We start from the raw sequence: 15,007 nt of genomic DNA, 5'->3' as shown, positions 1-15,007 counted from the left end.
TTCATTGCAATGCAGGATAATTACTGTTAATTTAGTTACATGGGTTGTGCTGAAATGTGGTGGCAAAGTTTTACAATGTAGTTAATGAGTTTTATATAACACACCTATATAGATAACCTCTTTCTGGAGAATCTTGAGTGTTTTCAGCAATGAACAAATTACACTAAGAATTATATGATTTGCAATTCTCTTTGGATATCTCGTTCATGACAATGCTGTAGTAATTTTATGGAGTACTTTAATATTGTACAGTGTTTAAGGACAAGACAAAAACCCCGCATCTAAATAAAATTCGGGGGGGGGGGGAAAGGGTAGAATGCTAAAGTAAAAATTTCAGTAGATTACTTGATTAGTAAAATTTAAGTAAAGATGATTTTTGCCTAAAATTCTGTTGGCTTTTTTTTTATTTTTCACTTCCCTTCTGTTTGTCTCCCACCTCCAAACAGAGCTGCCACTGATCTAGTTCAAAAATTTTCCTGAAACAGTTGAAGTATTTTGTTTGGTGGTAAGAAATAAAGCAATTTTATAACAATGTCTTCATAGCAGTTGTAGCTTTTAAAGTGGAGCTTTAGTAAGGCTTCTTGCAATTGAATTGTATCGTTATTAATGCTGGCATGGTTTGAATATTGCTGAAATATGTGAAAGCAGATGTGTCTTCTCTTTCCCTGACACTCTCTACACTATACCACAGCAATTTGTCACTCTATTAACTGTACTAAGAATAAGGTTTTGGTTTTTTTTTTAAGGGGAGGGGATGTGTTTTCTGTGTGCTCTTTCTCAGTTTGATAGCAGGGCTTAACTTACTAGTTACACGGCAAAGATAATTTTCTGCTGTTGATTTAAAATGCTTTGTGTGCCTTTTCAGGGACAAGGGACAAGCTCCAGGGAGGCAGTGAAACATCATTTGAGAACTGCTGAGTACCCTCAGCTTTTATGAAGGAACTGAGGAACTTTTTTGAACTTATATCTAGGGGCTGTATGAGTACCCAGGTTTCAAGATGTGCTTCATTAGCCAAATGTTTTAATAACTGTGCTTTCCATTTTCCAGCTCAGATTTTCCTTGTGGTTCTAGCTTGACTTGTACACAAAACATCATTCAGCCCAGCAGAAGGCTGTTTGAATAAAAATAGATAACGTGGTCCTCTCTTACTTATCTCTTATCTTTCTAGAAAAATAACTGATTTTCAGGTCACCACAGAGTTGCTCAATCTTTTTATTTCTCTTAAAAGCATAAGAAATTCAGTTCCAACAGGGTTAAAAGGGTTCAGAACAGAAGCAAGGCAGCAGAGTTGTGCTGAAAGACTCTCAGCTGGAGGAGAGGAACTTGTTGCTAGAACTTCAGGGCAGTTGTTTCTGTTGTGCACGTAAAATGATGAGCCTGTGCAAAAGAGTAGACGTGCATCTTCCTGCAGAGACAATTTCCATGTTCTGTATATTAGCATTAAATGCTCAGATTGAATATACTCCTTAACACTCAACTTTTTTGAGACTCAAATCCTTGAATTAGAAGTGTGTCTATAACACTTCATGAGGATGTCAGATTCTAAAGCAGAGTCAGTGACACTTCAGCAGTGAAGACTCATCCAAAGTACAGATGAATACTGGGTTGTATTAACTTGATGGCAGATACAGAACTGGAGCAGAATTCAGCACTATTCATTGTCAGTTCTATTAAATACCCAAATATAATGTAATTGCTTTCAATTTTCCCTTCTAAGCTTTCATGATTTAATGTAAAATTAATTTACTTCAGAAAGTATTCTATGTTTTGGGCAATCACTTAATGTAAGATTATTTGCAAGTATTGCAAGCAGTTAATTTTTATTTCCTTTGACCAAGAATAATATTTTGTCAAATCTTAAGACAGCCAACTGATGAAGATGCTATAAAATAATACTTTTGATTGACACTGTCTTCTTCTGCAAATCTGTTTAAAAATAAGTTGGTGATATGCAAAAAGTCAAAAACAGCCCTCTGTCATCTCTAATACATAAACCCTTTAGTTCTTGTGTGGGGACTCTATATTGGCCCATTAAACTATAATGGCTTCTTCGTTTTATAAGGTCAATGAACCATGAACTCCAGAGTCTCCTAAGGAGGCCCTGACAAGACTGATATTTCTGTAAAAGGGCCACTACCATATTACAGGTTAGTGACTTTCCAACTGCAAATTCCCAAGGAAGTGGCCTGACACAGCTGCAAGTGCCAGGCTTTGTGAAAAAAATAAAAAAAATACAAATGACCATTACTGAAAAATGCTAATATGAGAGACTGAGTGAAATAAAGATGGAGGTGGCTCTTATGCTGGATTTATGTCCTCTACCAATGGGTTTAAATTATGGATGTACACAGAATCTTGATCCTCACATCGATTTTTCATGTAGTTGTTCTTTAAAGAAAGGTCTTTATTTAGCTGTAATATGTAGCGGTTCATTGGGTTTTGCTACTTAAAAGTGACATAACTACCTTTAAAAGGTGCTAATTCCAGAAAAAATTCTTGAAAATAATTTCCCCTGTATGAACTCTATTGTTTTAAGTGTTGAGGTATGAAAACTATAGATCATAGATTTTCCTCCATGCTAAAGTATAAATGTTGAGGGTTTGTTTTTTTTCATAAAATAAGTGTACATGTTTTGATTAAATTATGCTTTGTTATGCTGAAACAGGAAAAAATATCAGTAGATTTGTGTGTACATGCATACATATATATGTATGCTAAATTGGCATATACAGATACACAATATATATTTGATAGATATACTATATATTTGACACTGTATTGATTATTTGTGTGTAACTATAGAGCAATAGGTGAAATTGTGATGCTTTTGAAGTTAGTGTGAACTCCGACTTCACTGTATACAGGATTTCACTGTGTTTGGAAGAGAAAGACTTTGAGTGATGTCTTCAGTCCCTTGCTTGAGCTGTTTGTGTTAGCCTGGGGCAAAGAAGCCTGGAAGCTCATATAACCTATTTACTGTCTTTAAATCAAATATTGGAGCACTAAAAACAAATTATATGACAGAGCAAAGTGTTTATTCTCAGTTTGTGAGGCCTTTTCTCTTTCTATTAGCTCTTAGGATTAAAGGCTAAGCTGTTGAGGTTGAAGAGGTTTACTAATCACAAGGAAATAATTTCAAAGGTCTGTGGGTGAAGGCTTCTGGTGTTTAAGGGTATCATCCTTTGAAAAGACAAGGATCAACAGAGGAATGTGCAACCACAGGGACAACAGTGCAGATATGATGAGGAAGGTTTCAGTTACAGCAGCGAGACTCAGTCCACACTGAACTGAAGCAAAAAGGCTTTTGCTGCACTCAGAGGGTTGGATTGGTCTGAGCTAGGACAGCATTGTCAGAGAACAGAGAGAGACAGAAAGAGCTGTGCTTCTATGTAAGAGTCAGTGAGTCTGGTCTGCTTGACAGCTGCAGGTTACAGCAAAAGGTAGGGAAACTTGGGTTTGGGGTTTGTAAATACAATTGATTCGGTTTGCCAGTGGCACAGAAGCTGCTTTCTTCAACTTTTGCATATGTTTTGGGAAAACAGGATGGGGAAGATTTTCTTTTAAATATTTACAAAAGTGTACGTGTTGATCAAGTGAATGTAGTACATATTGGATGTTGCCTTGTGAGGCTCAGTCTAAGATCAAGAATTTAGTTGCATGCTTTGCATTAATAGCAGTGCTGCAATTCCAGCTAGTGAATGATGGCCTGGATTATTTTTCTATAATTCAAATAAAATATTACCCTTTACTTTAATAATGGGATTTTGGATGGAAGAGCCTCATTGGGAGTTGCTGTCTGCAGCACATAGATCTGCACAAGTGGTGAAGAGCCGGTGCAGCAGGGCTTGGAAGTAAGGCTGTCAGCTTAATACATTGTGTGAAAATTGGGGCCGGAGGTCACCAATCTCCTGGTACACAAATCTCCCTCTGAGAATCTCATTTCATTCAGACTATCAGTTAGATTAGAAATACCCTAATTATCCCACTGAAATTAAATTACTTTATGTAAGGGTGATATAATGAACAACCATAAAGAAGCTATACAACCAATCATCCTATTAGTCACAGCAAGACTAGACTATGCACTAAATGGCTCTGGTTTGATTATTGCAGGCCAGTCTGTGCCACATAAACTGGGGGAGGAGGGGGGAAAGGGAAGGACCTAGGGGAAGATTAGTTCTGATTTCCTTTTCTCTTTTACTGGAAGAAAGAAAGTCACATTTTAATTCACAGTGCAAGTACTCTAGGTGAAAAAAGTGGAAAGCTGACTGTGGGAGAAGGCACAGTGACGGTGTTGCAGGGTTCGTGAACTACGAAGAGGGGATTGGGAAATTTCTTAGGCCACAGTGAATTACGTGGCCACAGAGAGCAGAAGGAGAGCTGTAGGAATGCAGACACACTGCTCCAGCACCTCAGCTGGCAAACTTTGGCACGGGGTCATTCTTTTCTAGATACGCTTGCAGGTCACGCGCAGTCATCACTGCTGGAGGAAGGTGAGGGTTGGGCTGATCTTGACCTTGGAAGAGGAGAATACTTCACTGTCTTGAAAAGGTCAGCTGTTAGGAGCGAGCTGAAAAGACTGTATCTTTAACTTAGTGTAGGACTAAGAGAAGGTCAGCTGTTAGGAGCGAGCTGAGAAGAGTGTATCTTTTATTTTAACTTAGTTCAAGAATGAAAAAACATTCTGGTTTCTGTTCTCTGGGCAGACCCAGAGGGCTCATTGACCAGTCCATTGTGGGCATGTTCTTGTGTCAGAAAAGCCACTACTGTGATGAGTTGTGATTTTCACTTACAGTTGAAATTTCCATAGAGAGATTAAGAGGTGCAGAGACGAAGAAAACCAGCTGCTTGTCTCTACTGGTTGATTTTCTCAGTCAGAATTTAAGAGCTGTTTACTGAGTAACTGTTCTGAAGAGCCACGGGGTGCTAATGTATAAGGACAGACAACTATTTTGAAAGGACAGAAGATCTTCAGAGGTCTGCTTTATCTAGATTTGCTTATTTTCATTATTATATTTCAGAAACTCTACTTAACTTGAAAGGCTAATTAATAATTTATCACTCCAAATCCTAAAGTTCTTAATGAAAAAGATACTGTGAGCTGCTAACATCCTAAACCTAGCTGGATGTATTAAAAGGGGGGTATTTATAATTGGAATTAATTCAGGTGTAAATGTCAAATGACTATTTTAAAACACGGACATGAAAGAAACACAGGTATGGAAAAGTATCCTAGGAAACAGAAGTAAATCAGGGATGTCTTGCTACTTTGGTCTCCTTGCAGTCTATCTTTATTGGGTTTATTTTGTGCTGTGCTACAGGGCAGCACTACTTTGCTGGAGTTCAGTCCTGCACAGACCCAGACAGGTGCTGAAAGCATTATGCATTTTTCTGATTTGAGCTTCAAGTTATTTTTCATAAAACCTCTATAGTCAAATATATGATTTTTCTCTAGCAGAAGATGCTAATATTACATTCTATTTTCTTCTTCTCTTAGGAGTCTCATGTCATCAGTCAATAGCATTAAATGTGCTGGGACAGTGCTGGCCCATGGAGCATTTCCCTGAGTTTTTAACCTTCTCTTCTGGAGATACTTTTAAAAACTAATTCAAGTACACTATGTGTTATTCAGGGTTTACCTTTTAGTAGTCATGCAATTGAATCATGCTTTGGAAAAGCAGCAAGGCATCTGAACACTCTGAATGCCCCATAAAAATGTTCCTTTAAAAGAAAAAAGTGTCCTAGAATTTTGTTCAGTTAAATATTTGATTGCTAAATGCCTTATTTGAATGTGAACAGAATGAAAGTATGAAATGTATAATTTCTATTGATCAGAATTCCAAAGCATAATTTGTGATGAGCCATATATCTCATCTGGTGATACAAGTTCTGGTGTTTCAACTCAGTAAATAATCTGTACCTATACATTAGAAACTAAAATCACTTTTCTTCTCTCAGATAATTATATCTAAGGAATTCCTTCATACCAAAAGAATAAAGTATTTCAGTTATGAGGTGGGAATGGAGGAAGGACATTTTAAAAAAAAAAAAAAGAGTAAAATAAAAAAAGAAATCCAAGTAAATCAGTGTTGATGCTAAGAGACACTTGACTTGTGCAGAATCTTTGAGGGAATATTAAGCCTGCTGTAACTGACCATATATGACTTCTATTCAAATCTCAGGATAGGTAGGAACAACTGCACTTCACAAAATTTTTTAATGAAGCTTCTTTTACATTGGAGTTTTCAATTTAAGAAAATTGACTTAGCTGGAACTAATATGCAGTATTTTAGTCATGGTGTCTAGAGGTAGCAGAATTTCCCCATTGCTTTGGGAGAAATTCATGCTGTTTTCATAGATTACTACCTGAACATCTATTCAAATCTTCCATTTTTGCTTTATTAACTTCAGTGTATTCTCTAGTTTTCATAAGTAATTAGTGGAGAGTGGGATGAGAAATTAATACTGAGCCAGCTGGTGAATGGAAATACCTTCAAATGATGGTGCTCTTGAAATTAAAATAGTACTGACAACAAAGAATATAAATTGTTGTTTGTTTTTTTAAATATTATTATGGACTAACACAGTCAGTAATCTGTTCTGTGAGGGCTTAGCAAGATCCTATGGAATAACCTTGATCTCAGCAATACATACAAATATCTCAAAGGCAGGTGTCAAGAGAATGGTTCCAGACTCTTTTCAGTGGTGCCCAGAGACAGGACAATGAGCAATGGCCATAAACTAAAGCACAAGTAGTTCCAGCTCAACATGAGGAAGAATTTCTTTCCATTGAGGGTGACAGAGCACTGCAACAGGCTGCCCAAGGAAGTCATGGAATCTCCCTCTCTGGAGACATTCAAAGCTGAGCTGGATGCATTCCTGTGTCATCTGTTCTAGGTGACCCTTCCTTGGCAGGGGGGTTGGACTGGATGATCTCCAGAGACCTCTTCCAAACCCGATGATTCTGTGATTTGGCCTGTCTCAGGTTAAAAGCTGTTAGCATCAATTGTCAGAAATTAAATACTGAAAATGGAAAACTCAAAGTTGAATTTTAAAGCTTAGGTTGGACATGCCTCTGTATTGGGATCCTGTTCTTTTGCAGACTGGCAGTTTAGGGATGCACATTTCTGTGCAGGGTTGGGACTGTTAGATATTCCCATAAGAAAAGGTAATATGTTGAATAGGTTGCTTCTTTTAGTGTTCTCACAGCAAAAGGAAGAATATCCCATATGGAATGTGGTATAGCCAAATAGAGATGCTGAGAAATTTTCTCAGTTCATACTGTAGAACTTATGCTAGACCAAAATTAGTTGCACTTAAAAAGAGCCTGAGGTGGATGTATGAAAAGTTCTACCTCTCATAGTGGCACTTTGTTATCAAATTTAAGCAAAATCAAAGTCTGGATTTATCTTATGTGTTTGTCTTATGTGTTTGGGATGGCTTTCAGGCTTTCTATGGGATTAAATCATATCAGCTCTACTGTGCAAATCGTTGTTGAAAAGAATAGGTTGTACTCAAACAAAATTGTGCCAATGTGTAATTACTCCTGTGTGTCTGTGGCAATGTATCTTGCTTGCAGTGTGGTGGGAACATGAATTCCTTTATATTTCATCATCCAAGCATGATTTCAATTTGCGTGCTAGAACCTTTTGATTGTGAAGCAAAACAATTACATCACTCCATATGCTTTTCTAGACTAAAGCATTTTATGTAATTTCTTGCTTTGTGTTTTGGCTGTGGTTTATTTCAGGACGGTATCTAAGTTTTAGGTTTCTGGTTTTTTTAAGAGGAAGCATTTAGCCTGCTTTTTTGAGCTGTATTTGCTACATGAATTCTCCTAATCACAGAGGTTTTTTGGTGGCCAGGTACTATACTGTTATGCACTTTGATGTGTGTTGAGGTAGGTGTGGTTCCCTTTTTCAAGGTTGACCCAAACAGCAGCTAGCCCTGATTTGATCCAAGAAAGGCTTTTGCTTTAGGAACTAAAGGGTGATGACACTGTGGCTAATTCTTCATATGTTCATTTTCACCAGACCTACATTGCAGGAATGGTAGAAAAGGAGGATTAATCCAAGTCTGAAAACTTGGATTTACAGAAAGCAGACATGAAATTCACACAGAAGTGTGTTGCAACAAGAAGTTGTAACAAAAAAGGGAAAAGTCCCCAAAACATTATAATGTGAAATTAACATGTAAATATATTGAATACAAATAATGTATCTGATACTAACGCATAGAAGAAAATTTGACTGTTCTAAGTATTAAAAAACCTCAACAAACGGTCAATTATTGTATCATGACAATTTAATTACCACAACTTAAGTTCATTAGAGGCTATTCTAAACAATTTATTTTTTTTATTAATTTTTCATGTACTTTTCATGTCATATAACTCAAGTTAGTTTATCATTAATGGTTAATAAGTCTGTGGTAAATCTGGGATTTTTTAAATCCCTCAATGTAAGAAGGTAGTGACATCTTGGATTTCAGTTAAAACTCTCCTACAACTAGGGCAAGGTGTTTGCTTCTGATGGCAAGAATTATTCTTTCTTAAGAATTATTCTTTCTTTTTTGCTTTTTTAATTTTCTTTCTTCTCCCTCTCCTTTTCAAATCATTTTGAGATTTATACTGAGCTTCAGAAGTAACCACCTCTTGTTTTTACTCTGGGATCAGTTTGTAATAGAAGCAGATCAGGGAAAGGAACACTGTTGCCATAATGTGAGAATTTTAAGAAAATCAGAAGACAAGCAAGCAGAGAAAGTTTTAACAGAGTGGGTAATAAAACTCTAAAATCGATTGCCACAGAAAGTTTCAGAGACAGTATTTACAGGTCCAAAAAGGGAGTACTCAAATTGGGCAAGAGGTTTATAAACAGATAGTGAAAGGATTAAGCTGGGATGGGCACTAGAAATATGCCAAGACAATTTTGGATGCTGGGAGATGCAAGGAAAACAAACCACAGAAAATGATTAAGGTTACCTGCTCCTATGAGAGAGCGTCTGCTTTTTCCCTTCGTGGCAGACAGGTGCTTCCCAGGATGGACCCTTTATCTGGCTCAGCAGAACATTGTATGTATCCAGAACAGAAGAAGCTGCATAGTGATAACCTTTTATTTAAGCCTTTGCTCTTTGGCTCCTGGCACTGTTTGAGTAAGCACTTCGTTCCTCTGTCTTTCTGCACTTCAGAGGCAGGAGAGGGGATCAAGCAGCTTGGTTAGTGCACATGTGTTTGAACTTTCCCTTCTAATGAGAGCGGGAGAACCTCCAGAGGACATGGAAACTGATCTTCTTGTTTTATCTGGGCTTTCTGGAGTAAACCTAAAGGGATGAACATGCCCTAGCTGTGCAAAAAGAGGAGGAGTGGTAGCTACATGAAGTTTATTACGCCCCATCAAGTCTGCCAAGTTTAATCTGCCAGTACAGAGAGAAAGCTGACTGTGAAATGGTTAGGATTGACTGACAACACTTAACTAACCACTGAGAATGATTTTGTCTTTGTAGTGCAATTCATGTCTTTCCATCATGTCCATGTTTTCAAATGAATTTAATTACGAGTGATGAACACTATCTTTGTGGATGTGCTTTCCTCTGATACTGTAAGTGATGGCTTTTCATCTGGACTTGTCACCAGTGTTCCCAACTGTCCCAGGTCTGCACTTACCTTCCATTAGTTTAACTACTGGGGCTTTTGGGGGAATTTGAATTTGTTTTTTCTTGATTGGGATTTTTTAATTGTTGTTTCAATTCTGAGTGGATGTTTTGGGTTTTGTTTTGTGATTGCACAAGAATATGTATTTCTGGTTGACTAAGTGGAAGTCAGTGCCTTTGTTTTCATTTGTGATTTCTTAGAGTAGACACTGATTCAATTTCTAGTCTCTCGGGTGCTGCTCAGTATTGAAGGAAAATGCAAAAGGCAATAAACTTTTCTGGTAAGAACTCGTTTTGCTCATGTTTGTGAAAGGGTTTCTCTGTGCATATGCTACAGGATTGCATCAGGTATCTTCCTATGACGTGACAAACTGAGGTCAGGAAGTCTGCTAAAAGCAAAAATTGATCTTCATTTCAGGAGAAACAAACTCCTTATTTTCCACTTACTGGTATATTTATATTTATCTCAACAGCTTTTAGATTGTGAAATGCAGCATCAGTTGAAAGAAGAGTAGGAGACTTGCAAAGTATGTAGAAAGTTAGGTGATACAATAAATGTATAGAAATTGCTGCTATTACTGCATTACTTCACTGTCAAGTGTTGTTATATTCTTTATGTGCTCAAAAGAAAGTGATGACTCCTTTTCCCTCCAGTGTGTACATGTAGGCATTTGCTTGCCTTTGATTTCATTCCTGGTGCTAATTTTATACTGAAGCTGAGGTGACCTTTGTATGTACCACTTTCCCGGGTGTTGCCTACTTTCACCCACACAATAACCAATATTTGCATTTCTAATGAAGCAAAAAGACTAACTCCTGTTACCTTTTCTACTGAGCTTTGCTTTGGAAGTTATGCTCATCTAAAAGGAAACACGTTTGTTGGAAACTTCTGAAATGCATAGAATCAACTCTGGAGCAACTGCTTGAATTGGCCAGTAAGAGTACTAGGAAGAGACAGATGGATTGTTCTGGAGTCCATGCAAAGGTCCAAGATTTCTTCTCTTTATACCACTGCCAACACAGAAGAATTTCCACCATTTTTATAGTGTTTCTCTCCAGTTGCAATAGTGCATGTAAGAAAGACTTTTTAATATGTCTTGCAAATGCAAAGACATTTTACCTGGTGGGCAGGCTTGCTACTCTGCTCAGCCAGGTGAGTAGACACAATTATTGCCATAATTCATGAAAGAAAGAGCATCTGAATCAGAATCTTGCTGTTGGGAATGGGCTTCATTTTAAAACTGCCAGCCAAAAATTAGTAATTAGAAATTGTAGAAGAAATTTAACTTGAGTGCAGCTGGGACAGCTTGAAGTACACTGACACAGAGGGACAAGTTGGCATGTGGTATGGGCTCACATGGTCATCTTTGTGCAATCCATCAAGCATGCAATGTGCTGATAACATTTGTAGACTTAACTGAAGGAGGAAAGGTAGGAGTTGTATTAATGACCAAACATTTAGGCCTCCTTCCTTTGATCTTAATCATTTTAGTGAAACGCTTGAATTACATAAATTTGTTACATTGGTGGTGGTGTCCTTGTTAAAAGACCCCTAGCTTTTTTTTTTTTTGTGAAGGAAACTGCTCATTTTAGCTGCTGAAAGATGGTGCAGGTCAAAGGGAGAACCACAGAGACTGCCAGCCCAGTTATAAATGTGGACAGCTGCACAGAGCTTGCGAGGCCTCGGTCCACAGGTCAAAGTGCCAAACTCCTCTTTGTGTCCTGCTCTCTCAAATTTGACTTGGCACATGCTCAGTTCCTTTTAAGTGCAGAGTTGCTGAAAGTCCATGTCAGATAGTTACAGGAGGCATCATAAGGGTTTTAGTCTAATTGGTGTTTGAGTTTTTGAGTTAAAAGCCAAGGCATTACACTTTTTTTTTTTTTAATGCAGCTGTAATTTGCGATACTCAGTGATAGTAGATGAGCCCTAGGAAAAAAAAAAAAAAAGACATTTTTGTTTCGAGTCTTGTCCATTCATCAATCCTTGTCCACCCTTCTGTTCCCTTCCCGAGTCGGCGACGTCCCCTCCCTGCCCACCTGGCACCAGATGTGCTGTCAGGCGCTGCTGTGTGTCCCGAGTCCTCCGAGTGGCAGGATGCAAAATCTCAGGTGACGTTCACCTGGAAGCTCTCAGCCCTCAACAGCTGCAGCCCCTTGATTACCTTGCCCGCCCGGGCGGCTCCGTGCCGCTGCCGTATCAATGGCTTGTCAATTCGGCTCAGCCCTGACTTTGACTGACTGGAACGAGGAAGTGGGAGTGGGGTGCGGGCGAATGGTTAAAATTAATTGCTACATAAGAAAAAATTGAAAGATAATTATTCCTGCTTTCCTGTCAGCGCTCGAGGGTAGATGACCTCATTAACTTGCAGCTTGTACACAATTCAATTACTAGGAGATGGAAAATACATTTTTAATTACCTCGGTGGCTTGTGCTCCATTCATCTCCATTTGCACGGCTTTTTTACTGTTGTGTTCTGAAGAAGTAGCGTGGTCTAACTAAGGCTACCATAAGACCTTGGTTCTTGCTACAATTGTTCTTGTTTGAGGTAGGATATTAAACCTGTGTGGTTAACCCTTTGGTGCCAATTGAGCTTGGAGGTCCTGTGGTGGCACTAGGGTGTTTTTAGTTAGTTTACCATGCCAGGATTTTGAAATTTATTGTACCGAATAATTGCAGAGGGTAACTCTGTTCCTTTGTGCATTTTGTTGCTATATATTTTAAGAAAGCATTAAATTAGTGCATAATAAGCAGATCAACTAGTTAGACAAATATCATATCGATGAATGTCGTGGGAAAGGATTCTTTTGTAATTTCTAAAAGCCTATTATGGCATTTACTGAAGTAATGATGACTTAATTGTTTAAATACATAGCTAGACAATCATTTGAATGCATGAGTTTTTAAAACTGTCAGTCGTGTGTTGAAGTGCACAATACACGTGGAAAGAATACCTGTTCATCACAAATCATTTAAATTAAAACTATTGCAGTGTTGAAAGGCTTGGAGCCAAGAACTGAGGAACTCTGTGACCTCTGTGCACAGGTTTTATTTTTATTTTTTTTCAGGAAAGACTAGTCTAGGTTTATAAGGAACTGATCTGGAGCATTTCAACTCCTGCCAGTCATAGCATGACACAGACTGTAATTCCCTGCTGTGATGGTGTGCATTGTGTTGATGGGGAGATAAGGTACAGGCCACAGAGGAGAGATGGTTATTAGGTCATGAGGAAATGATGAGAGAAGTTGTGAAGTACAAGTTGTGATATTTAGTGCTGGGAACTGGATATGTTTTATGTGATGTATATTTGGTCACTTCTTTGCCCTCTGAAAAAAGTAAATGAAGTATAATACAGGCCTTCTTGAACTATTCATATAAACTTCATTGTGAATGTATTAACCCTATTTAATTCTTCTCTAAAGAGCATTAAAGCAAGATAAGGTGCTTTAAAGGCTCACTGTCAGAGAGCCTTTAATGACATTCTAAGAACTTGTAATGAGAACTAAACCATTAGTCCATGGTGTGCTCTCAGCTGTGACCTGCTCGGGAGCATCATCATGGGAGATCTCTGAGGAAGTGATGGTGACAATTCAGACAGTCATCCTTCCTCTTGCTGGCTCAGTGTGATCCAGGGGATAGTGAGACAGTCTTCTTCTTGCTATACAGGAACATTTAGGATGTTAATTCTGTTTGAAAAGAAAACTTTTAGCCTATCAAATTTATTGTGTTGTTTTTCTTCAAAGATATCTGCTAAAGGAACATACACTGGAGGGTTTCTTCACTGAGCAAGCATGTGAGTCATTTTATTTAAGTGAAAGACTGTAAATATTCTGAACTACTTATGTTGGTTATTTTATTTTTTACGCTTCCTGTACTTCATAGCCCAGGAAGACATCTAAACCAGCTTTGGAAGGATTAGCTTTCTGGTTTTGTGTTACCTTAGTCTGGAGACATACAAAGTGTAATATCAAGGAATCAGTTGCTTGAAGACCTGGACAGAAATTATGCTTGGATTTTGCTTATACCTTATGAAATACAGCTGCAATTTCTCATGGATGTTTTTTGGTGTGAGGGTTTTGTTGGTAATTTTTACTGGTTTGCTGTTAGGTTTGGTGGTCCTAGTGCTGGCAAAATCTCAAATGCAGCCAAAATTCATGGCATTTGCATGAGATGCAATGTCTGTTACTAGTTGTGCAAAGTTTACTTTCTCATGTAGCATATTTCCATTGTTCTTCCAGGGATAAACAATACTGTAGTCCTGAACTGTCTTGGTTTGTTAACAGCAGTTAAGCCAACAGATTTAACACAAATGATAAACGTTTTAAAAATATCAATATATGGAAGGAAATGTGACTTGAATGCAACAGCTGGAGGACATCAACACAAGCTTAGTTGCTTGAAATATACCCTGATACCTTCTCCTCTGCTTGCATTGATTATTACTACATCAGTATGTGTTGATCAAAAGAAATTTAGGTCATCTGAAATATATGTAGAGCTTCTGCAGCTGTCTGCCTGTCAAGTCTTTGAAATGTATGTGACCACAGCAGAATTCTTTATAGTACTCTAACAGTGCTCTATTAAGGCAAACTGAATATAAATGGTAAGATAATAATTGGAAACTGACTTAAAGGTGACATTTGGGCCAACATCAGTGATTCTGCAGTGTTAATATATTTTCAGATGATACACAGGGTGAAGCGTTAAGGATCTGAGGGGAGAGGCTGATTCAACTTGAATTTCCTTGTGGATTTTTTTTTGTGTTGAGCATCCATTGTCCTCATCATTGAGCAGCAGGTAATTTTAAAACATTATTTCTGTCCTCTACCTCCTATAACTTCCCATTGTTTCTTCTTAAAAATTAGGATTATGTTTCCCCTTTTCCAGTCAGTGTGAACTTCACTGGACTGCCATGACTTCCTAAATATGATGGATAGTGGCTTAGCAATTTCATCCTCCAGTTCCCTAGGGACCTGTGGATTTATCTCATCAGGTCCCATGGACTCGTGCACTTTCAGATTCTTTAAATTGTCTCAAACCAGATTGTCTTCCACAGTAGGTGATTCTTCATTCTCCCAGTCCCTGCCTTTGCCTTCTTTGACTTGAGCAGTGTAGCTGGAGCACTTGCCAGCAAAGATGGGGGCAAAAAAGTTGAGTACCTCAACCTTCTCCCTGTCCCATGTAATCAGGTCACCCATTTCCTTTTATCACCAATTTACCTATAGAAGCTTTTCTTGTTGCCCTGATATCCCTGGCCAGATTTAATTCTATTGTGGCTTTAGCTTTCCTGACCTGATCCCTGTTTGCTCAAACAATTATTCTCTATTCTTTCCAGGTTACCTGTCCTTGCTTCCACCATC

This window comes from Neopelma chrysocephalum, unplaced genomic scaffold, assembly GCF_003984885.1.
Source record: "Neopelma chrysocephalum unplaced genomic scaffold, ASM398488v2 Primary Assembly neopelma1_323, whole genome shotgun sequence".
NCBI classification, from domain to species: Eukaryota; Metazoa; Chordata; class Aves; order Passeriformes; family Pipridae; genus Neopelma; species Neopelma chrysocephalum.
The sequence above is the reverse complement of the archived record's forward strand: the minus strand, read 5'-3'. Positions refer to the sequence as shown.